The sequence below is a fragment of the Macrotis lagotis genome, chromosome 4 (assembly GCF_037893015.1).
Source record: "Macrotis lagotis isolate mMagLag1 chromosome 4, bilby.v1.9.chrom.fasta, whole genome shotgun sequence".
Taxonomy (NCBI): domain Eukaryota; kingdom Metazoa; phylum Chordata; class Mammalia; order Peramelemorphia; family Peramelidae; genus Macrotis; species Macrotis lagotis.
In genome coordinates, this window is record NC_133661.1 from 65,486 (window position 1) to 90,889 (window position 25,404).

The following is a 25,404-nucleotide window of genomic DNA, read 5'->3' on the forward strand; positions in this document are numbered from 1 at the left end:
TTCTATACTATTCAGGTGAACATTAGCCTTGAAAAAAAATTCTTGACCTTATGATCATTTCTATCAGTACTTAATTGCCAAAAGATGTCACAAAAATACAAAGTGTTTAAAAGATTTCTGTTCATGTCACATAAGTTCAGGAGGAAAACACCTTCTACATTTTCATCTTTAGAATAATATGTCTGGGACCTCATTGATGAGAGTACTGTGTCAGAAGCCAGAGTAGAATGGGCTCAGATGGATGTTTTTGCTTAGCAAAGACATGAACTTAGAAAGGCACTTAACTTGTCTCCTAAGAATCATCACTGCAGTGTAGTTTGCTTTTTTACTGCAAATTTCCAGCGGCAGAGAACAGGGTTTTAAATTTTTTTTTATATCTGGTTTTGAGAACTAGATCAACAAAATAAACTTTAGATTTGTGAAACACAACAAAGATGCTGAGTCCAACACCATGGCAATGAGGGAGCATCATTTTAATGAACATGAGATCAGCAAAGTAACCTCTCACTTTACAGATGAGGAAATTGAGGTCTAGAAAGATTACTACCCCAAGTCACTTACCTAACAAATGTTGGAAACACTTTCTGAATCTTGATCTGCCAAGTCCAGACCTATTATTAATGTTCATGAATTTTATTCAATTGAATACAAGAGCCAAAGTGTCAAATACAAGTCATAAAATGAATGTTTATTGACCCTCTTTTATGTATTATGCACATGCCTAGGGAAAACCTAGAGTAATCACAATTTCATGGCATTTAAAATTGAATGTCCAGTACAGCATCCCCACATATTTCTGGGACAATGTGAGCCTGTGCGTTAGTCATTTCTATGGATGAATACAAAATGAAACTCAAGCTCTTCAGATTCATCTCTAAGGATCTTTCATCTTCTCTCCCCCCACCAAGGATCAATATCCAGAGGAAGAAACAGGACCCTCATTTGCTTTTCAGCTACACAGTTTGCTCCCAGATCAATGCTGCTAGGATCTCTCTTCAGGAATGTCTCTGTATTAGGGTTGGCTAGATGGATGCTTCTCTAGTTAAGAAGGGTTAGCAGAGTAGCCAGGATCTCCTCCTCTGCCCTGTCTCTTTGTTCTGTACCTCAACCCGGCCCCTCATCCTGTCCCTCAAAACTGTCCCTCGACCTGTCCCTCAAACCTGTCCCTCGACCTGTCCCTCAAACTGTCCCTCAAACTGTCCATCAAACTGTCCCTCAAACTGTCCCTCAAACTGTCCGTCGACCTGTCCCTCAAAACTGTCCCTTGACCTGTCCCTCAACTGTCCCTCAACCTGTCCCTCAACCTGTCCCTCAAAAACTGTCCCTCAAACTGTCCCTCGACCTGTCCCTCAAAACTGTCCCTCGACCTGTCCCTCAAAACTGTCCCTCGACCTGTCCCTCAAAACTGTCCCTCGACCTGTCCCTCAAACTGTCCCTCAAACTGTCCCTCGACCTGTCCCTCAAACTGACCCTCATCCTGTCCCTCAAACTGTCCCTCAAAACTTTCCCTCAACCTGTCCCTCAAAACTGTCCCTCAAACCTGTCCCTCAAACTGTCCCTAGACCTGTCCCTCACAACTGTCCCTCTACCTGTCCCTCAAACTGTCCCTCTACCTGTCCCTCAAACTGTCCCTCTACCTGTCCCTCAAAACTGTCCCTCTACTTGTCCCCCAAAACTGTCCCTCAAACTGTCCCTCGAACTGGCCCTCAAACTGGCCCTCATCCTGTCCCTCAAACGGTCCCTCAAACTGTCCCTCAAACTGTCCCTCGACCTGACTCTCGACCTGTCCCTCATCCTGTCCCTCAAACTGGCCCTCAAACTGTCCCTCAAAACTGGCCCTCAACCTGTCCCTCAACCTGTCCCTCGAACTGTCCCTCAACCTGTCCCTCAAACTGTCCCTCAACCTGTCCCTCAACCTGTCCCTCAACCTGTCCCTCAACCTGTCCCTCAAAACTGTCCCTCGACCTGTCCCTCATCCTATCCTTCAAATTGTCCCTCAAAATGTCCCTCATCCTCTCCTTTGATCTGTCCTTTGACCTCTCCTTTGTCTTGTCCCAAATTCTTTCCTTTGTCTTCTTCCTCTTCCTCCTCCTCCTCCTCTTCTTCTTGTAATCTATTCCCTTGGTCCCTTTACCTAGAAAATGAAAAAGTAGATTATAAAAAAAAAACCACTTCAAAGTCTTCAGATCACTTCTGATCCCTCTAAGTCTCCTCTCCATAGGCCCCAGTGAACTGGCAGTGGTTTCAAGTCATTACCTCCCTCTAAGCCAGGGCTAAAATCTACCTTGAGTTCGTTGGAAGGAGTATGTTCTGAAGCTCTAAAGCCTTGCCCTATTTATTTTGAGATTCAATTCTGTTGAGAAGATTTTGGACCCCAAAACATTTGTGTGTGAATCTAGTTATATAAGAATGGGTGAGGGCATGTATATTTTCACACGTGTATGTATGTGCATGTGTGTGTGCAAACACCTGTCTGATGTGCATGCACAAATGTTGCACATGCATAGATAGAGGTGCCACTAAATATGGCTGCATCTAGATCTATACATACCCACACATATGTTTTCATTGAACTATTTCTCATAGAATGGCATGTACATATTTCAAAAGCAAATTTATTTACTTGGCTCCTATAGGAACTCTTGCAATATCTTTCATTCATTTGTGCAAAACCTCCAGGATTTGTCATCAGAATCATGAAATGGTAAGAAATCAAACTTTGTATAACTAGTCATTCCTCTCAGAGAGGAGGCAGCTAGAGTCAGGAAGACATCATCCAGCTTCAGTCAGGGCCTGACTACAGGATTTGCCTAGGCAACACACTTGACTGCCATTTGCTTCAGCTTCCCCAACTGTAAAATGGGAGGCATAGAAGGACATATCTTCCAGGCAGAAAGATCAAAAGAGATAATTATAAAGCTCTGAGACCAATGACTGGCACAGAGTAAGAGCCAGTCATTGTTATATTTGCTGCTAGTGTGATCATTACATGCAAAATATCCTTTAATACTTCACAATATAGACTTTAGTATGAGTGAGTCACTGACAATCCAGGACCTCCCAATAAAATTTTTCTTCGCATGTAATTGGAAGATTATTAAAAAATAAATGTTGAAAATTATATCTACATATACTTGGAAAAACAAAGGAATGAACAAACAAGTAAATACACAAAAAAATAAAAGTATAAATAAATGTAGCTCATCCCTAAAACAAGGGCAAAGCAAAGGAACTGATATAACTCACTCCATTTAAACTGAAGGTGGATAGAGTTAATTTGGTTACACAGTTCATGATTTGTTCCTAGAGAAAATAAGGTGGAAAAAAAAATTCGAAGAAAGAGGATTCACTGAAGAGTCATTTACTGATGGGCTATAAAAATTGCTCCTGCTGTGGTGAGCTTTCAAAAGAAAATCCTCCTACCAGCAATCATTGGATGTCATCAGCTAGTCATCCTTTTCTCAGGTCATCGTGTCTCTATATACCTTCTCTTCCCCATCGGTCCCTTTTATATACTTCAATCTGACACTCTCATCTCTAATACACCCACTCTAGTTCCTTCAATTTGTTCTATGGCCTTCCTTATCTCTCCCCTCCTGCTCTTCTTCTAATGCTGACCAATCCCCATTTATTTCTCCCAGAGAAAGCACAGTGATTTGTCCATTTTTGCTTTTCCAAAACTCACTTTTGGGTCTCAGTATAGCTCCTAGTTCAGTGATGATGAACCCTAATGGTGGACCAGTGGGAATTCCAGCCTAGTAAAGGGCACAAGACCATCTTCCATCTTTCATTGTATGTACCTTTGAAACAAAGAGTAGAAAAGAATCACTTGAAGGATTTAGGAGAATAAAGACTCAGAAGCATCTAAAGTCTCTGATCTATGTCTCCTGTTCAGATGAGAGTAAAAGGCCTCAACAGCCACTATGGTGACATTGCAAGATACATGGGTTTTCCTTTAGTCCAACCAATACCTGAAAACAATGTCCAATAATACAAACAAGTGGTTATCTCACCTTAGCTTAAAGTTTTCAAATGAGGAGGAGTAGTCAATTCATCCTGAAGCAGTAGGAAAGGTATAAATTCTGAGATTTTACTTCATATTCGGTGTTTTCAGGTTGCCCATTTTTATTGTTCCTATTTTGTCCAATGGGTCCAAACTCTGCCAAACCCTCTTCCACATGCCAACCTAGCAATGCACATTAAAATAATTGTCACATGTTTTTCTGGCTTCCCCATTCTAGATTCAAAATTGGTGGTGCATTCACTTAACTCTTAAATAGTACATCCTCATGGAATTCTTTATTATTTTGATTTCTCTCCTCCAGAGAATCTTTGATTTCTCCATATTCTCTGTAAATATTCTTCAAAAAACTTAACCCAATAATATGCAAGGGGCCTAAACAACAAAAGGCAAAGGAAGATGGAAGGGAATAAGCATTTCTACAAAATCCTAAGTGACAGATATGGGTTTTTTAACATTAGCATCTCTAAAATATGTGATATTGGGGCTTTGATGACTCATTTTTTCAATTTAGAAAACTGAGGAAAGCAGGGTTGAGGTCACACAGTATCTGAATCTGTACAAAGGCATTCTCCAAAGCAGGGCTCTATCCACTGCTCTTCAGAATCCACAACTCCTAATTCTGGAAATTAAAGCAAGTTCCATCAATACCATTCATTAATTTTTGGGGTTGTCATATCTATGCCTCTCAAATGAACTAGCCCTGAAAATATTCTTCTTGGGTTTCTTCCCCACTCAGACCTATTTTCTCTCAAGTGTCTAACCTTTCTACCTCTCCATACCAAAATTACCAACAAAAGAAGGGCTCTCCCACCTGGAGGCCGAGTTCCTGCTCTCCTTCCAGCCCCCTACCTCATGGGTCAATGCTCTCTTTCAGGAAGTCTTGGTCTTAAATCCCACTCTACTCAGGAACTCACTGCTTCCCTTCCCTCACTTCTCATCATAGGGAAACTTGACATTGCTGAATCGTGGGATGTCCAGAAAGGATCCTACAAGTCCATCTGATCTGATCAAGCCCTGTGTGGGATAAAGAAGCTGTGCCTTAGAGAAATTATGCAATTCCTCTTAGATCACATGAAATTCAGAAATAAATCTTTTGATTCAAAAGCTGTGATCTTACTGACTCGAACTTGGAATGTGACCAAACCCAATGCTACTAAATAGGAAAAGAGCTATTTCAGTGGTCTCTGAGACTGAGCGAAGGGGGAAACAGGAAGATTTGGGGTACGGGTAAGTGCAATGAAGTTAGTAGGTGGTAAGACTAGGTAGAAGGGGCTTAGAAAAATAACCTATGTCCTCAGCAAGACTTGAAAAAAGAACTCTTAAATAGCAGATAGGACTTTGTATTGCTGTAACTAGATAAGGCATTCCCAGTTAATCATCATAATATTGCTGTTACTATTTACAGTGTTCTCCTGGTTCTGCTCACTCCGATTTGTATCAATTTAAGTCTCTCCAGGTTTTCCTGAAATAATCTTCTGCATGTCATTCCTAACAGCATAATATTCTATTGCATTCATGTACCACACTTTCTTCAGCCATTCCCCAACTGATGAGCATGAACTCCATTTCCTAATCTTACAACAACAGCTAGAAATGTTTTTATACAAATAGGTTCTTTTCTTTTTGTTTTAACATCTTTATTGGATACTGACTTAGTAGTGGTCATCTATCCTCTGTAATTCTGCAATTGCTTTTTATTCAGCTCTTCTACTCTCTTCACATCCACTTCTTTCAATACTCTTTCAATAAACCTTAGATAAAATATTCCCACTTCTCCATTTTGCTCTCAAAAAAATAACACTATCATACCATGCTTTTTTCTCTCAAATGGCCACCTCAGGACCACTGTCATCTCACTCCTGATCACCAAAGTACCCAATAAAGGACTGACATGTTCTCCCGGCATCTTAGGTGGAAAGGTTGACTCTTCATCTCAGTGAATCCTTGAGACTGAAAAACATAGCATATACAAAGTATGAATGATTCAGGCCTGATGCTGAATGAAGTGAGCAGAAACAGGACAACAGTGTGAATGATCAACTATGATGAACATAATTTTACTCAGTAATGGAGACATCTAAGTTAATTCTAAAATTTCTTGATGATAGAAAATGCCATTTACATTCAGAGCAAAATAGAGTCTGCACACAGATGTAAGCATACTATATTCAAAATTTAAAATATGTTTAATGTTTGATGTTTTTTCCTCTTCTTCTGGTATTATTTGAAAATAGGTCTAGCATAAATGTATAACTTATAGGATTTCCTAGAAATTGCAGGTGAGAAGGCAGGAAGAGCGTGAAAAATGTGAGACTCAAAAATCTTACAAAAATTATTAAAATTTTTCTGCTCTAAATAATTGTTCATTAGAGAAATGCAAATTAAGGCATCTCTGAGGTACCACCTTGCACAACTCAGACTGGCCAATATGACAAGAAAGGATAATGTCCATTATTGGAAGGGATGTGGGAAATCTGGTACACTAATACATTGTTGGTGGAGATGTGAAATCATTCAACCTTTCTGGAGAGCAATTTGGAATTACACAGAAAGGGCAATAAAAATGTGCATATCCTTTTGTCCAGCAATAACACTTCTATACCCTGAAGAGGTCATGAAAAAGTGTAAAAACATCACTTGTACAAAAATATTCATCCAACCCTGTTTGTGGTTACAAAGAATTGGAAATCAAGGGAATGTCCATCAATTGGGAAATGGCTGAACAAATTGTAGTGTATGTATGCTATGGAGCACCCCTGTTCTATTAGAAATCAGTAGGAAGGCGAATTCAGAGAAGCCTGGAAGATCTGCACGAAATGATGCTGAGAGAGATGAGCATAACCAGAACAACCTTATATGCCATAACAGCAACTTAGGGGTGATGATCAATCTTAATGGACTTGCTCATTCCATCACTGCAACAATCAGAGACAATTTTAGGGTATCTGTGATGGAGAATGGGGAAGACCATCTATGTCCAAAGAAAGAATTGTGGAGTTTAAACAAAGATTAAGAATTTTTTTAAAAGGTTAATCTTATTATTTAATTTTACTATCTCTTATATTTTATTTTTTTCCTATAGGATAAGATTTCTCTATCAACACATTAAATTTTGATCACTATCTAGAATAGAAACAATGTAAAGACTGTCAGACTGCCTTCTGTGGGGGTGGGGGTGGGAAGCAAAAATAGGTTAAAATTGTAAAATTCAATAAAAATAAAAATTAACCATTAAAATTTTTCTTTGATTGCAATCAGAAAAAAATCTGCAAAGATAAATGTTAAAAATTATCTCTACAAATAACTGGAAAACAAGCTAATGAGTGAACATAAGAAAACAAAAAATGTGGAAATAAATGTAGCCCATCCCTAAAACAGGGGTCTAAACTACATTGGAACTCAAGCTAGGCAGAAAAAATTTGGCTAAGGCAGTTCATAGTTTGTGTGTAAAGAATCTAAGGAGTGAAAACTAACTGGAACAAAGAGGGTGCACTGAAGAGTCTTGTGCTATGGGGATAAAACTTAGTTTCCTCCATTGTTGAGCCTTGAAAAGAAAATCCTCCTTCCAGCAATTCATTGACTATGTGATCCACTGGTCCTTTGGGTCTCAGATCAATGTCCCTTTCATCTCTAATACATCTACCCTGGTTCCTTCAACTCATTCTACTGCATTCCTTATTTCTCCCCTTCTGCATTCTACTGCTGAACAATTTTTTTTTGTAATCTCCCCATTTCTGATTTTTGGGCCTCAGCACAATTCCCAACTCATTATTCAACCAAAATGGTGGACTTATGGGCATTCCAGGCTAGTGAAGGGGGAAAGCTCCACCTCCACCTTTCATTCTATGTACCCTTGAAACAAAACACCATCATATTGCTTTCCACTTTATATTCCCAGGGTGAGCAAGGCTCATGTGTGGAGAGGTAAATGGCCAAAGGTACACAACCTGTGTGCTTAAAGCACATCTGTGAAGGGGCAGACACGTGAGAAACAACTGAGACTAAAACACACTTGGATTGTTAACTCACCCCTCTTAGATTCCAGAGCTGAGCATGAATTCTGGTGATGTCATCACACCCTTCTCTCCAGGTCTGCTCCCCACTGGTCGATGCTAGTGTTTAGTCCTTCCAGGTTGGTGGTCCAAGTAGGGAATGGGGCAAGTGCTGCTTAATGCCCACCAGGCATATGAATCTAGCTGTCATGCCCATGAGGCACTGCCTCCCACTGCCCCAGAATGGCCACTGCCCAAATTCCTTCCACTTTTCCCTTTGAACCACGGGAATGAGAACAGAAGATCCCAGGATATCTAGGTGGAATTTCAGGTGTTTTATGACTAAGTGATGGGGAATAAATACAGGTCTCGAGGTTGGGGATCCACCCAATGGTGGGAATTCATGGATTCTTTACACATCCTCAAAGAGAATTTGAATCCTTTTGTTGTTTCAGAATCTCTGCCTATCTTCTTCAAGATTGATATAGCTGTGAAGACAGACAAGGAAGGAGGCCATACCTTCCTGACATTGGCCCAGAAGGGCTAGCTCATTTCCCATTGTGTTCTCTCATTTACTCAGTCAATTTTACTCATAGAATCTGAGCACTGACTTGGGATTGTAGGAGGTCTTTATGGTTTGGGAAGAGCTCTCCTGAGGTAGTAACTAGGCTAACAAGAGGCCAGTATCACTGGATTGCTGGAAGACTAACAGAAAATTGCTCCTTAGTCCTGAATTCTTATATTACAGGGAACTCTTGGAATTCACTGTACCAGATGTAGAGCACTTACAATCCCTTTTATATTTCCTGATCTTCCCAGACCTTCTGATATGTCTGCAAATTTTTCTGCTGAAGGGAAGAAGCTAATACTCCTGAATGTTTTGAACCAGACAAGCACAACAACCTGGTCATGAGTTTCCATCCATGGGTACTTTCTTGGAACTCTTCCTCCAGGTTTTGTATCCACAGATGTAGAGGTTGTACACACCAGTTGTGAGAGTTTTTTATAAGTGGAGGTTCCTGTCTGGGATCAGTCGCAAGAGAGGAAGCCGTAATTGAATGATGGTCCCATGTTCATCAGAATATGTCTTGAAATCTCTAATCTCTCATCTCCTCACTTAGGATCAATATCCAGAGGAGGAAATAGGACCCTCATTTTTTCCAGTATACAGTCTGCTCCCAGTTCAATGCTGCTAGTAGCTCTCTTAAGTAGGGTCTCAGGGGTGACTAGTAAGCTTCTTCTGTAGTGAAAAAGGGTCAGCAGAGTAGCCAGGATCTCCTCGTATGCCATGTCTCATGCTGTCTTTTTTTTTTCTTTTTCTTCATTGTGAACTATTCCCTTGGTCCATTTACCTAAAATCGAACAAAGTAGATTGTAAAAACAAATCATTGCTTAGTCTTCAGATCAGTTCTCATCCCTCTACCAAGCCTTCTCTCCTCTCCTTCCTGAACTGGCAGTGGCTCCAAGAAATCGCTTCCCTCGAACCCGGAGCTACAATCTACCTTAAATTTATAGGCAGAATAGTGTTATAAAGCTCCGAGGCTTGAAATGCAATTTGGTTGAGAATATCTTGGACCCCAAAAGGACTATATGTGAATATAGCTGCATATGGGAAGATATGTCCATGTGTTAATATATACATGTGAGTTTACTTGTGCATGTGTATGCATTGGAAATAGATCACATGCATAGATGGGTGTGCATCTCTACACATGGATGCATCTAGATACATATACATACATGCATACACATGTGCACATTTTCACTGAAAGTATTTCTTTCTCATAGGCAGTTCTGTGTCGATCTCAAGAAGATTTGTCAATTAGCTTCTTCAGGTGCCCTTTGAAAACTTTCAATTTCTGTGTGATAAAAATCCATCTTCCTTCATCACAACTATGAAATGTGTAGAAAAACGTTGTGAAGCTAGTCATTCTTAGTAGATGTACATGCCCAAAGAAGAGGCAGTTAGCTGGCTCACTGCATAGAGCATTAGGTCTAGAGTCAGCAAGACACGAGTTGAAATCCAGCTTCAGAAAGGGACTGGTTATGAGATTTCCCTAGGCAATTCAATTCACTGCCATTTGTCTCAGTTTCCCCAGCTGTTCAATGGGAATCACAATAGCACACATCTTCCAGGGAAAAATAACACAAGATATATCTGTAAAGCTCTGAGACCAATGGCTGGCACAGAGTAGCAGCAATAGCAAAGCTAGTCATTCCTATTGTTGTTACTAGTGCTAACATTATATGAAAAATATCCTTTAAGGCCCCACAAGACATACATGAGAATGAGGGGGTCACTGACACTCCAGGAGTTCCCTGTAATCTGAGAACTCAGGAGTGAGGAGCATTTTTCCCTTGATCTCCCGGAAATCCAGGGAATATCTCTTCTTTGATAGCCTTGTTACTACCTCAGGAGCACTCTTCCCAAACATAAAGACCTTCCACAATCCCAAGCCAATGCTAAAATTCTGTGAAACTAATTCCACCCTTAGTATACAAATGAGGGGGGGAGGAGTGTCAGAAACAGAGACTAGAAAGAAACAGACAGACTAGGGGGTGGGTTGTTACATGACAGGTAAGTGAATTGGATTTAAAGGAGTCAGGGCTGGGCAAAGAGACCAGTCTCCCTTCCTCTTCAGGAGGGGAGGGTTGCAGAAGGGTGAGCAGAGGAGAGGAGAGGAAGGAAAGCAAATAAAGAAAATGAAAGCAGGAAAAAAGAAAAGAAGATAGGAAGGCATTGAGTAGTCCATTTGAAATGGTAATTGGGTCCCCATTGGGATACAAAACTCCTCCAGTGGTTTTTATTAGAAGGTATTTTGAAATTTTTTAAGTACGATACAAATGCTAGCCATTATGTTATGAGGTTATTTTTTTCTACAGATTCCATATCCCTACGTGATGTTCCCCTAACCAATCTGCACAGTGTGGGTATGTCCACTTAAATCTCTCTTTTCTCAGGAACTTAATATGTGCATTATCTTGTCCCTTATTTTGCATCTGCCCTTGGCTCCTCCAAGGTTCAAACTGGCCATGGGAGAACCTCTAGATGTTTTCCCTCTAACTCAGAATTTCCTAATTTGTTAGCCTCTTCTCTCAAGGATGGGCCTTGTAAAACTTCCTGCACCCTTAAGGTCTCAAAGCTCTGCTTACTTTGGCCCACACTGACCTCCAAGTCCTCAGGCAAGATCTGGTTCTTTATCTCAGTGCATCTTTGAATCTGAAATGAGTAAGAAATATAAATTATGAATGATTGAGAACAAAGAAATCTGATGTAAGAGTGATGCTGAGTGAAGTGAGTAGTACCAGCACCACTTTGTACACAGCAAAAGCAACACTGGGTGATGATCAACAATGAAAAATTGAGCTCTTCTCAGGAATGAGTAATCAATGTCAATTCTAAAATTCTTCTGGTGGAAAATGCCATCCACCTCCAGAGAAAAATTGAGTCTGAATGCAGATCAAAGGTAATTATTTTCACATTTCTAAGACTTATTTTATGGATTTTTTTATTTCATGGTTTATCTGCCATTTACACTATGACTCTTCTTTCACAACCTAACTAATATGGAAGCATGGTAAACATTGTACATGTATTACCTATCTTGGATTTTGCTATGCTGTTGGGGTGGGAGGGAAAGGAAGGGAAAAAGATAAATGCAGAACTCAAAAGTTTACAAAAAAAAATGTGAAAGTTGAAGACTATTTTTGAATGTAATTAGACAACATAAAGTAAAATAATATTCAAAAATAACTGGGAAATAGAATATTCCAGCCTTCTGCTGAGACACCAGTGAGAATCCAACCATGAAAAATGGTTCAAATGAGAACTACAGTTTTTGAGAGCCATTGCCTGTGACTCAGAGAAGGCTGGGCATTAAAATAGAATAACAGGGCGGCTAGGTGGCCCAGTGGATAGAGCACTGGCCCTGGAGTCAGGAGTACCTGAGTTCAAATCTGGCCTCAGACACTTAATAATTACCTAGCTGTGTGGCCTTGGGCAAGCCACTTAAACCCATAGACTTGAAAAAAGATAGAATAACAATGATAGAATCTGAGCTAAAATATACCTCAGTGGTCCTCTAGTCTAACACAAAACTAACAAAAATATTTCCTCTAACCCATACTTCTCAAGTGGAGATTCAACCTTTACTTGAAGAATTCCTAAGGGAAGGGTTGTCTTACCTTGTCAGAAAGCAGTCCACTACCCTTTTGGATGGCTTTAATGAATGAGATATTTTCCTGAGAAAACCTAAATTGTCCTTTTATAATTGCTCCTCATGATTCTGTACTCTGTCTCATTATTCTATCAACTTTTTCTACAGCTAATTTAGAAAGGCAAAAGAAGCCCTAGGCAAATGGCCCAGGGAATAAAAGCCCCATGATTTTCTGCATTGGCAGGGGTATTGGCTATACAAAAGGAGAGGGAGGGGATATTCTCTCAGCCTTGGATATATAAGAGCAGAAGATCCCTGTATCCCTCAAAGGAACTAGAGACATTCTAAGACTGCTTGAAGGGAAATAAGAACAGGTGTCCTTTACTGGATCCTAGATTATGAGATGCTCACTCAGTAGTAGGAATTCAGGGTTTCTTCACACATCAAAGAGGGTCAAGCTTTGTCAGAGGCTCCATTTCCTCTCATCATCAAGATGACAAATCTTTGCAAGAGTTCAAAAGCATAGTCCTGAGCACTCTCATTATGGTGAAAGGGGACAAGGAAGGAGAACTTATCTCCCTGGCATGGGACTGGATGGGATAGTTCAACTCTACTGCATTCTCTCGCTTCCTCAGTTCATCATATAATTATAGTCTGTGATAGAGAAAGAACACCTCCAGTACCTTTTATACTTCCCGTTCCTCTTGGACCTTCTGATGCCCCTGGAATTTCTCATGTTGAGGAGAAGCGACTGATGGCTATCAGGCACAACATCCAGTTCATGAGTGGCCAACCTTAGGGGCTTTCTTGGGACTTTCATCCTCTGGATTACAAATGTGGATGTCATCTCTTTTTCTAGTTTATAATGTTATACACATCAATTGTGTAAGACAGATGTTATCTCTTCGTGGTTTAAAGAGTTGTACACACACACACACACACACACACACACACACACACACACACATCAGTTGGGTAAGGTTTGTAAAAGCAAGCAGAGAGCCCTAGATCATGGGTGCCTACCTGGGATCACATGACTCAAGAAGCAGGCACAAGTGAAAAATGACCCCAGGCTCAACATTAGGATCAATATCCAGTGGAGGAGTTGAGACCCTCAATTGTTTTTCAGCTAGACACAGATTAATGCTATGTGTATCTCTCTTCAGTAGGGTCTTTCAAGGATGGATGGGTGGTTGCTTCTGTTGTGCAGAAGGGTCAGCAGAGCAGCCACAATCTCCTCTTCTGCCCAATCTCATTCACCTTTCTTCCTTCTCTTCCTCTTCTTCTTGTTGCAATGTATTCCCCTGGGCCCTTCACCTAGAATATGAGAAAATAGACTTTTTAAACTAAACCAGTTCAAAGTCCTTACGACCTTTCTCATCCCTCATAGGCCCCTTGAAGCTGGCAATGGCTCCAAGTACTCACCTCACTCTAACCCAGGGTGACAATCTACCTTGCATTCATTGGAAGAATAGTGCTGTCAAGCCCTAAAGCCTTGTCTTATCTACTTGGAGCTGCAATTCTGTTGAGAATATCTTGGATCCCAGAAGAATTGTGTGTGAATATGCATATGAATAGGCATGTTCATATGGCTATATACACACACAAGTCAGTATGCATGTGCACATGGATATTCAATATTATGCATGCAGAAGTAGATGTGCAAATAGACATTCATCTAAACATGGCTGCATTTAAAGTATATATAATGTAGAAAGTTTATCTTTCTCATAGAAAGGTACATACACATTTCAAGGAAAAGTTTCATTATTTAGCTCTTTCAGGTGTCTTTTGAAAAACTTTCAATTTATTTGTGCTAAAAAACCAGCTTTTACAGTCACAATCAAGAAATGGAAATAAATCAAACTTTGTATAACTAGTCATTCCTCATAGAGAGGAGGCAACTGGATTCAGGAAGACCTAAGATCAAATTTGACTTCAGGGATGAACTGGCTATGTGATTTTCCTAGGCAAGTCACTTAACTGCCATTTACCTCAATTTCCACAACTATAAAATGAGAGTCATAGAAGCATATATCTTCCACAGAAAAAGATCAAAAGAGTTATCTGCAAAGTTCTGAGACCACGAACTAGCACTGTGTAGAAACAATGCCAGAGCTAGTTATTATTACAGTTTTTGCTAGGGCTGTCGTTCCCTGCAAAATATCACTAAATATCACACAATATCGACATTAGTATGAGGGAGACACTAACACTCCAGGAGCTCACTGAAATGGAAGATCTCAGCCTGAGGGACCACTTTTCACTTAGTATACCAGCAATTCATTGAGGTTTTCTTCTTAGCCTTGATACCACCTCAAGAGATTCTTCCCAAACCATAAAGGCCTTCCACAAGCACAAGCCAATACTCAGATACTGTGAGATTTATCCACCCCTAGAAGACAAATGGGGAAGAGGGAAAGAAGAAAAGACCAGAAAGAAAGAGAAACAAGAGAAAGGAGTTCCATGACATGCAAGTGATATTAATTAAAGAGAGTAAGGGCCGAGGAAGAACATGAAAGAAGGGGGGGGAAAAGAGACAGGAAGCTAGGTAGGAAGTAAGGAATTGTGTTGTCCATCTGATATGACAGTCAGGTCCCCCATTGGGACAGATCCAATACTCAGCAGTTGTTATTTGAAAGACATATTTTCCTATAGATTCCACATTCCCCCTACATGGTGTTCTCCCAATCAGTCTACACAGAGCAGGTAACTCCACTTAATCCACTCAGTTCTTTTCTCAGGAGCTTATATTAGCATGATTTTTTCCCTCTTTAGCTCTGCCCCTGGCTCCTACAAGGCTCAATCTGGCCACAGGGAAAGAGAGAAATGCTAGATGTTTCCCCTCGAACTCTTCATCATTCTAAGAATTTCCCTCTTTGCTACCCTCTTTCTTCAAGGATTTGCCTTATAAAACTACTTACTCCATGTAAGTGTCAAAGTTTAACTTACCTAGTCACAAACTGACCTCCATATCTTCAAGTTCATTTTTCATCCCAGGGAATCTTTGAAGCTGAAAAGAATGGCACATAAAAATTATGACTGCACGCTAAGGGCCTAAGGTAGAACTGATGCTAAGTGAAGTGAGTCTTACCAGGAAAACATCATATGTGGCAATAGCAACATTGAGTGATGACCAACTATGATGAACTTAACTCTTCTCAGGAATGGAGGGATCAAGGACAGTTCTAAAAGACTGGTACCTTTCACATCCAGAGAAAGATGCAGTCTGCATGCCAAGGAAAACATACACTTTCCACATGTTAAAAACTGTTTTACATTTTATCTTTTCACTCTCATGGTTTTGTTTTCCCTTTTGTTCTGCTCTTTCACAACATAACTTTCATGGAAATATGTTTAATCTCTTGAATTACTTGCTTTAAAAGGGAAGGTGAGAGGGAAAGGAGGGAAAATATATAGTAAAAAGAATACTAAAATTATACTTCCATGTACTTTGAAAGCATGTTTACTTAAAAATAGATGTTGAAAATTATTTCAGCAGATAACCAGAAAAATAAAGGAAGAAATAAGCAAGCAAACAATCAAAAAGCCTACAAATAAAGTGAACCCTTAAAACAGGAGTGTAGCAAAGCAGCTGCTATAAGTTAATACTTATAAGCTTAAGGTAGATAGAAAACATTTGACTAAGTCCATAGATTGTGCCTGAAGAGGAGAGGGGAAAATATTGGAAGAAAGAGGAACCACTGAAGAGTCTATACTATTGGGTTAGAAAAATTATAAAAAATATTATGGTGACATAGGATACCAAGATGTCAAAGAATAGTAAAATTCAAAGAGATCTACTCCTACAATACTAACAAAGGGTTGGCTCACCTTAGCTTAAAGATTTGATGTGGGGAGGAAGCAACTATTCATCCTGAAGGAGACCATCCACCTCCAGAAAGGAATACATTTTGAGTCATTTGTTTTTTCTTACTTCATATGCTTCTACTCCTTGCTGGTTACCCATTTTTGCAGCAGTTCATATTTTGTGCCTGGATTAGAGAGAGTGGGAAAATAATTGGAAAAGAGAGGGCTCACTGAAGGGTCTTAAACTCTTGGGTTTATAAAAATTAGTCTACTCCAGCTTTGAGCTTTGAAAATAAAATACTCCTACCAGCAATCCATTGGATGGGATCACCTGGTACTTCAGTTCTCAGGGCATCAGGTCTCTTTGTCTCTTCCCTTCCCCATTGTTCCCTTTTACATATTTCAATTTGATACTCCTTCATCTCTATAAACCCACTCTAGTTTCTGCAGCTCATTCTACTGCATTCTTATTTCTCCCCTTCTGCCTTTCTTCTAATACTGAACCATCGCCATTTTTTTTCTCCCAGAGAAAACACAGTAATCTCCCCATTTCCACATCTCCAAAATTTACTTGAGGACCTAATCACTGCTGCCATTTAAATATTGATGAATAATAAAAGTGGCCTAGAGGGAATTTCAGTCTAAAGAATGGCAAAACCCCAACCTCTATCTTTCATGATATGGTAATTTGAAACAAAGAAGAGGAACAGAGTTTAAGGTAAAGAGATTGAGAGAGTAAAGACTTGAAAGTTTCTAAAGTCTCTGATAATGGTATAGTGGGTTCAAGCAGGAGAGCATGTCTCCCCTTCAGATTAGAGTGAAAGACCTAAACAAGCCCATCTTCTTCTTTGAGAAAGTTGTTGACCTAGGAAACCAAGATGTCATAAACAGAATTCAAAGAGCCCTCATTGTTCCTTTAGCCCAACCAATAACTGACAACCCAGTGACATAAGACAGACAAGTGATTATCTTACCTTATAGTTTTCTTGTGAGGAAGAATCAACTATTTGTCCTGAGGCAGCCCATCCTCTGAAAGGAAAGGAATTAATTTTTGAAGTTTTGTTTTTTTTTTTTACTTCATAATGTTTTATTCTTAGCAGGTTGCCCATTTTTATTGTTCCTCTTTTGTCCATTAGGTTCAAACTCTACCAAACCCTCTTCCAAATGACAATCTATCTAACCACATGAAAACAGCTGTAACATATTCTCCTGTTTCTAAAGTCTCTAATAATGTTATATTAGGTTCAAGCAGGAGATCATGTCTCCCCTTAAGATTAGAGTGAAAGACCTGAACAGGCTCATCTTCTTGTTTGAGAAAGTTAGTGACCTAGGAAACCAAGATGTCATAGAATATTGGAATTCAGAGAGCCATCAATGTTCCTTTAGCCCAACCAATAACTGACAACCCAGTGAAATAATACAGGAAAGTGATTATCTTACATTAACTTAAAGTTTTCTTCTTAGGATGAATCAACTATTCATCCTCAGGAAGACCACCCTCCTGAAGAAAAGGAATAAATTTTTAGTATTTTTTAAACTTCATAATCTTTTATTCTTGCCCAATTTTATTATTCCTCTATTGTCCATTGGATTCAAACTCTACCAAACCCTCTTCCAAATGACAACCTATCTAATCACATAAAAATAATTGTCATCTCTTCTCCTGGATTCTACACTCGAGTAAATGTCAAAGGTTCTTTCACCTGATTAAATGGAACATCCTCATGGACATTCTTGGTTTCTTTTCAGTTTCCTCCCTTAGTGAGTCTTTACCTTATCAGCATTCTCTCTAAATATTCTTCTAAAAACTCAACCCAATGTCATTGAAGGGGCCTAAACAATGCGCAAAGGTAGATGGAAGGGAATAAGCATTTTTATAAGCTCCTATGTGAAAGACTCTGGTCTTTGAATCACTTTTCAGTGGAGAAAGTTGAGGTAAGTTGCATTTAAGTGATTTTCTCAGGGTTACTCAATTTCTAAATTTGTACTCAGAGGTTTAAGTCTACACCTAGAGTACTAGCCACTGGGTCCTGACCATCCACAACAGCCTACTATAGAAATTATGCCCTAAAGCAAGCCCCCATCAATACCATTAACTTTGGTGACGATCCTATCTTCTTGAATCATACTGAGCTTAAAGGCCTCTAAAACATCACCATCTTCATCAGAATGATTGCCACCATGGATAGGCTCCTCATATGAACTAGTCCTTGGAACCATGGCTTCTTAGGTTTCTTCCTCATCCAGAGGTATTCTCTTACAATTTTCTATCTCTTTGAACCTCTCCCTACCAAAGATAACAACAAACCAAGATCTCTTCAAAGTACAGGCCTGTGCTTCCTTCTCTCCCTTAAACCCCTCACCTCCCAGTTCAATGCTCTCACTTAGGAAGTCTTGGTCTTAAATCCTCCTATACTCAGAATCCCACTGCTTCCCTTCCATCATTTGCCATAATTGCAAAACTTCATTATCACTGGATCATGTGATACAGAGAAAATATACTGTAAGTCCATCTGGATCACGTAGAACACAAAAGATTCAGAACCAAACCATTCTGTTCCATAGTCATGGACTTAATTAGAATATGAAAATGCCCTCTGCTACTGAATAATAAAGGAGAAATTCCAATAGAAGTCATGGCAGAACTGAATGGGAACCTGGAGAGAATAGTATTCTGGGTAAATAGAAGTGCTATCTATGAAGGTAGACTGAGATAAGACTATCCTGAAGAAATTTAGTAGACTAATAAGCCATGAAAATTCAACCACACAAAGATTTGAAAAATGGGAAACCCTAAGCAGCAGGTTAAAAAAATGTTAATTTGGGGAAGAAACTAGGTAAGTCACTTCCAGTTAATCATCATATGCTATTGCACTTAATGATTGCAATGTTCCTCTAGTTTTGCTCATGCAAATTTCCTTCGCTTTAAATGTTTCCAGGTTTTCCTGAAATCATCTTCTGCATGTCATTTCTAATACCATAATATTCTATAACATTCAAATGCCATTTTTTATTCAGCCATTCCCTCAATTGATGGGCATGCCTTTAAGAACCAAACATTAGCCACCACTACAAGAGCTGCTAGAAATATTTATGTACAAATGGGTTAATTTCCTTGTTTTAACACCTCTAGTGGATCGTGACCTAGTAGTGGTCATCTTTCCTCTGTAATTCTGCAATTGTTTTTTGATTTGACTCTTCTATTAACTTCAAACCTTTTTCTTTCAATAACCTTGTTTCAAATCTTCCCACATGTCCATTTTTATCCAAGAAACATAACACTGTATCTTACCTTGCTTTTCCCCCTAAAAGGGCATCCTGAGGACAACTCTCATCTCTCCCCTGATCAACAAGGTTGTCCATTCAGGGATTGATATGGACCCCCAGCATCTTAGATGAAAAGGTTCAGTCTTCATTTCAGTAAATCCTTGAGTTTGAAAAACATTCCAAATGCAAGGTATGAATGATTGAGATCAAAGGACTCTGATGCAGACCTGATGCTGAATGAACTGAGCTGAAACAGGACAACATAGTACACAGCAATAACAACACTCTGTGAATATCAACTAGGGTAAACTAAGCTCTTCTGATGAATGCAGTGAACAAAGTCAATTCTAAAAGACTTGTGATGTCATCCACATCCAGAGAAAGATGGAATCTCCATGCAGATCAAAGCATGCTACCTTCACAATTTAAAAGTTGTTATATGTTTTATATTATTTTTCCTCTCATGATGTTATCTTCTCTTTTATTCTGACTCTTCTTTAAAAGCATAACTTATTCAGTAATAACTTCAATTATTCATATGCAATTTATATTATTGCTGTAAAGGAGAGTAAAAGAGAAGGGGGATAGAGAGAAAATTGAAAATTGTGGACTCAAGAATCTTACAAAATGATTATTAACAGTTTACTTTGCATGTAATTAGAAAAACATTATAAAATAAATGTTTAAAATTATGTCTATACATACTTGGAAAAATAAAGTTATGAACAAACGAGCAGAAAAAAAAATAAGTATTCAAATTAAGAAGCCCATTCCTAAAACTCGGGCCTAGAAAATGAGCTGATGTAACCTACTACATTTAAATGGAACTTAAATAGAATTAATTTGTTTATAGAGCTCCATAGTTTTTAGCTGGAGTAGATAATGTGGGAAAAATATTTGGAAGTGGGTAAACTTAAGAGTCTTATACTGTTCAGATATGAAACTTGGTCTCCTTCAGTGTTGAACTTTGAAAAGAAAATCATCCTACCAGCAATTCATTGGATATGTGATCTGCGGCTCCTTCACTTCTCAGGTCATCAGGTTTCAGCCCAGTGAAGGGCAGAAGCTCAACTTTCTTCTGTCACTGTATGTGCCTTTGAAACAAAGCAGAGTAGCAATGAGTATGTTAAAGGGATTGTATGAAAAAAGACTCAAAATGGTATAAAATCTCAAATATGTTAAAGAGGGTTCCAACAGGAGAGCATGTCTCCCCTTCAGATGACAGCAAAGGATCTCAACAGCAACTATGGTGATATAGGATATCAAGGCATCATAGAATTATAAATTTGAGGAGACCAAATGTTCCTTTAGTCCAACCAACAACTAAAACCCTAGTCCTGCAATACAAACAAGTAGTTATTTCACTTTGGGTTAAGTTTGCTAGTGAAGAGGAATCAACTACGTATCCTGAGGCAGATCATCCTCCTCCAGGAAAGGAATAATTTTTGAGTCTCCTTTTTTTAACCTCATTTGCTTCTACTCTTTGCAGGTGGCCCATTTTAATAGCAGTTCATAGTTTGTGCCAGGATTAGAGAGTGGGAAAAATAATTGGAAGAAAGAGGATTCTTTGAAAATTCTTATACACTTGAATTATAAACATTAGTCTCTTCCAATATTTAGTTTTTGCAAAGAAAATACTCCTAGCAGCAATTCAGTGGATGGGATCAGGGCATCAGGTCTCTTTGTCCCTTCAACTCCCCATTGTTCCCTTTTACATGTTTCATTCTGAGACTGTCCATTCATCTCTAATAAACCCACTCTGGTTCCCTCAGCTCATTCTACTACATTCCTTATTTCTCCCCATCTGCTTTTCTTCTAATGCTGGCCCATCACCATTTTTTTCTCCCAGAGAAATTACAGTACTTTCCCCATTTCCACTTTTCCAAAGCTCACTTGTGGGCTTCAGCGCTGCTCCTAGTCCAATATTGATGAACCATAATAGTGGACCGGTGGGAATTCTAGCCTAGTGAATGGCAAAAGCCCAACTTCCATCTTTTCATTTAAGGTCCTTTGAAGCAAAAAGGCACAAAGATTAAGGTAAAGAGATTGGGAGAGTAAAGACTTGGAAGTTTCATAAGTCTCTGATAATGTTATACTGGGTTTAATCACAAGGCCATGTCTCCCCTTCAGATTAGAGTGAGAGACCTGAACAGGCTCATCTTCTTGTTTGAGAAAGTTGGTGACTTAGGAAACCAAGATGTCATCAACAGTTAGAATTCAAAGAGCCCTCAGTGTTCCTTTAGCCCAACCAATAACTGACAACCCAGTGACATAAGACAGACAAATGATTATCTTTCCTTAAAAGTTTTCTTGTGAGGAAGAATCAACTATTCATCCTGAGGCAGCCCATCCTCCTAAAAGAAAGCAATAATATTTTAGTGTTTTTTCATTTCATAACCCTTCATTCATTGCAGGTTGCCTATTTTTATTGCTCTTCTTTTGCCTATTAGGTTCAAACTCTGCCAACCCTCCCTCCAAATGACAACCTATCTAACCACATAAAAATAACTGTCACATGTCCTCCTGGTTTCTTCACTCAGATTCAATGTCAAAGGTGCTTTCACCTAATCATTAAATGGTATATCCTCATGGAGCTCCTTGATTTCTTTTCCATTTTACTCCAGTGACTCTTTACCTTTTCAATATTTACCTCTGTAAATATTCTTCTAAAAATTCAACTCAGTAACAGACAAGGGGCCTAAACAAGGCTCAAAGGAAGATGGAAGGGAAAAAGCATTTCTAAAAGCTCCTATATGACAGACTCTGGTACGTTAACATTAGCATCTCATAAAATCTGTGAAAACATTGCTTTTATGATTCATTTTACTACATTGAGGCAAGCAGCATTCAAGTCACTGAGAGTCAGTCAGTATCTAAGTCTGTATTCAGGAGTTCTGAGTCTAAACTTAGAGGTTTACTTCAGAAATTATGGTCCTAAACAGGCCCCCATCATAGAATGGGGGTTTCTCCTATCTTATTGCTCGTACTCAGCTTGAAGGCCTCTAAAACATGGACATCTTCATCAAAATGAATACCATCCATCATGGATGGGTCCTACATATGAACTAGCCCTGAAAACCATGGCTTCTTAGCTTTCTTCCTCATCCAGAGGTATTCTCTCTCTCAAGTATCTGTCTCTTTCAACCTCTCCCTGACACCAAACCAGGGACTCTTCAAACTAGAGACCTGGTCCCTTCTCTCCCTTAAGCTCACCACATGGTTCAATGCTTTCTCTTAGGATGCCTGGGTCTTATATCCCACTCTACTCAGGAACTCACTGCTTCCCTTCCATTATTTCTCATATTGGAAAATTGGACATCACTGGATCATGGGATAGAGAGAATGTATATTACATGTCCTCCCAGTCCGCTTAGAGAGCACAAGATTCAGACCCAAATAATTTGATTCCAAAGGCTTGGGCTAACTTAGAATGTGACCATACCCTGTGCTACCAAATGAAAAAGGAGCAAATCCATTAGATATTTTGGAAGAACTGAATGGAAACTATCAGATAATAGGGGCAAATAAAGTGCTATGAAAGAAGAATAAGGTAAGACCATGCTGAAGGAACTCTGTGAACTAATAAGCTACGTAAATTCAACTTCAGAAAGAGTTGGAAATCGGAAACCCAAACCAGCAGATAGGATTTAGTCTTGTACACTAGTTCCCTCCTAGTTCATCATCGTACAGTATTGCTCTTACTATTTACCATGTTACCCTGAGTCTGCTCACTCATATTTCTATCATTTTAAATCTCTCCAGGTTTTCCTGAAATCATCTCCTGCTTGTCATTTCTAATACCATAATATCCTACATTCACATTCTGCTATTTGTTCAGTCATTCCCCCAATGAATGGGCATGGCTCTAAAACCCATATATTAGCTACCACTACAAGAACTACTACAAATATTTTTGTACAAATAGGTTCTTTTCCTTTTTATAACACCTCTATTGGATCCTGACCTAGTAGTGGTCATCTTTCCTTTGTAATTCTGCAATTGCTTTTAATTTGGCTCTTCTACTGTATTCATATCTCTTTCCTTCAATAACCCTGTTTCAAATCTTCCCACATGTCCATTTTTATCCAAAAAACTAACTATCATACCTTGCTTTTCACTCTAAAATGGCATCCCCAGGACAACCCTCATCTCTCTCCTGATCACCAAGGGTGTCCATTCAAGGATTGATATGTATCCCCTAGCATCTTGGGTAGACAGGTTCAGGCTTCATCTCAGTGAATCCTTGAGGATGAAAATCACAGCAAATACAAAATATGAATGATTAAGAGTAAATAACTCTGGTGCAGGCCTGTTGTTTTATATTATATTTCCTCTCATGTAATTTTACCTTTTGTTCTGATTCTTTCACAACAACTTATATGGAAATAACTTTAACATAGTTTAAGATATACAAATTTTATAACTTGCTTTAAGGGGAGGAGGTAGAAAATGGAGCAAGAAAAATATGCCACTCAAAAATCTTACATAAATGAATATTAAAACTTTTCATGTAATTGGAAAAAATTATTAAATAATATACTTTGGAAATTACCTTCATATGTGACTAGAGAAACTAAGGAATAAAGAAGTGAACAAACAAAAAAAAATAAGTTTATAAATAAATGCAGCCCATCCCTAAAACTAGCATAGCAACTGTTTCAATATACTACATTTGAACTTAAGGTAGGTAGAAAAATATTTAGCCAGCAGTTCATAGTTTGTTCCTGGAGAAGAAATGGTGGGAAAACTAAATGGGGAAAAAAGAGAGTACACAGAAGAATCATATATTGTTAGGCTACAAAAGTTAGTCTCCTCCAGTGCTGAAATTTGAAAGGAAAATTCTACCAGCAATTTATTGGATATGTAATTAGCTGGTCATTGATTTCTCAAGTCATTACATCTCTATGACCCTCTCTATGTGATACTTTTGAGGAGGGACATGGTGAAAAGTCAGATAAAATAGAATAAATGGGGGAGGGGGAACAGGATGGAAGGAAATACAGATAGCAATAACTATGGGAAAAATTTAAACAAATTTTTTTGATAAAGACTTCATTTCTCAGACATTGAGAACTGAGTCAAATTTATAAAACATTAGAACCATTTCCCAACTGATCGATGATCAATAGATATAAACAATTTTCAGATGAGATTATCATTGCAATCTATTTAAATATTTTTTAAATGTGCTACAACACTTTTGATGGGAGAAATGCAGTTTGGAACTATTCTGAGGTACTATGATTTTCTTTTTGGAATGGCTAATAGGAAAGAAGGAGAAAATGACAAATATGGGAAAAGATGGTAGGAAATTAGACCATTGATGCATTGTTGGAGAAATTGTGAAGTTATTCATTCTGTGTTGAGCAATTTGGAACTATGCCCAAGCTATGCCCTACTCTTCAGCCTATCAGTGCCACTGGTATGGCTATATAGGCCAATCCTAATTTCCAAGTTCATGCAATGAACAACTTTCAAAATACAGATATCGAGCAAAACAGGATGAAGTGGGTACAGGATGAAATGCCTGTCATCCCCACTATCCATTCTACCAAAGGACAGTCCTAGAAGGTTTCAATGAATCTATAGAAGGCACATCTACACCCTAACATTTTCATTCAATTACAAAAGCAGTCATTTGGTGCTTCAGCTGTTCAATAAGCCACAGTATGTTAAATAGAATAGAATAAAATTATAATAACATGCTTCCTGTCCTTCAAAATACAAGAAGACCAAAATGACATCACTAGGTTAGAGACAAATTACAGAATGTTCAACTGTGACTGATCAGATGGATATGAGCTCAGAATACTGCACCACAATGCGGGAACAAATAATCCATGTGAACACTTGGGGTGCTTATTCTAAACTTACATATCTCACATTTCCTTTCTTGGTAATAGAGCTCATCATGCTCTCTGATGAGGGCACTCCATGCTGGGTGGTCCTGTGCCAGTGGCTCCCAGGCTACACAATCAATTACACAGTTTTAAAAAGAGACCTTAAGGGTGACCCTGCATCATTTTTTCTGAGCGCTTGCCCTGTGACAGTTCTCCAATAAATAGTCTTATTGGTAAGTATACATTTGGGCATTCTACCAATGTGACCAGTCCTTGCAGTTGTGCTCTCTGTAGTAAGGTTTGAATGCTTGGCA

The 25,404-nt window shown here is 38.9% G+C and overlaps 1 long non-coding RNA gene across 17 annotated transcripts; it reads right to left on the reverse strand.

Moving 5' to 3' along the window:
• Window positions 1-667: 667 nt before the first annotated feature.
• On the reverse strand, window positions 668-23,567 carry LOC141520524 (uncharacterized). 17 transcript variants are annotated; one of them, XR_012477629.1, is made up of 17 exons: window positions 23,357-23,567; window positions 21,144-21,604; window positions 20,239-20,344; window positions 19,276-19,410; window positions 17,424-17,484; window positions 16,958-17,012; window positions 16,008-16,168; window positions 15,126-15,186; window positions 13,197-13,490; window positions 11,186-11,236; window positions 8,920-9,368; window positions 5,834-5,974; window positions 4,874-5,038; window positions 4,271-4,396; window positions 4,014-4,186; window positions 3,686-3,800; window positions 668-2,134 (listed from the first exon to the last, which is right to left on the reverse strand). It is a non-coding gene; the product is annotated as an uncharacterized LOC141520524 (long non-coding RNA). The 17 variants fall into 17 exon arrangements; XR_012477641.1 differs by lacking the exons at window positions 4,271-4,396; window positions 4,874-5,038 and having other exon boundaries at window positions 668-1,172; window positions 1,245-2,134; XR_012477637.1 differs by lacking the exons at window positions 4,271-4,396; window positions 4,874-5,038 and adding an exon at window positions 12,857-12,996.
• Between the last annotated feature and the right edge of the window lie 1,837 nt (window positions 23,568-25,404).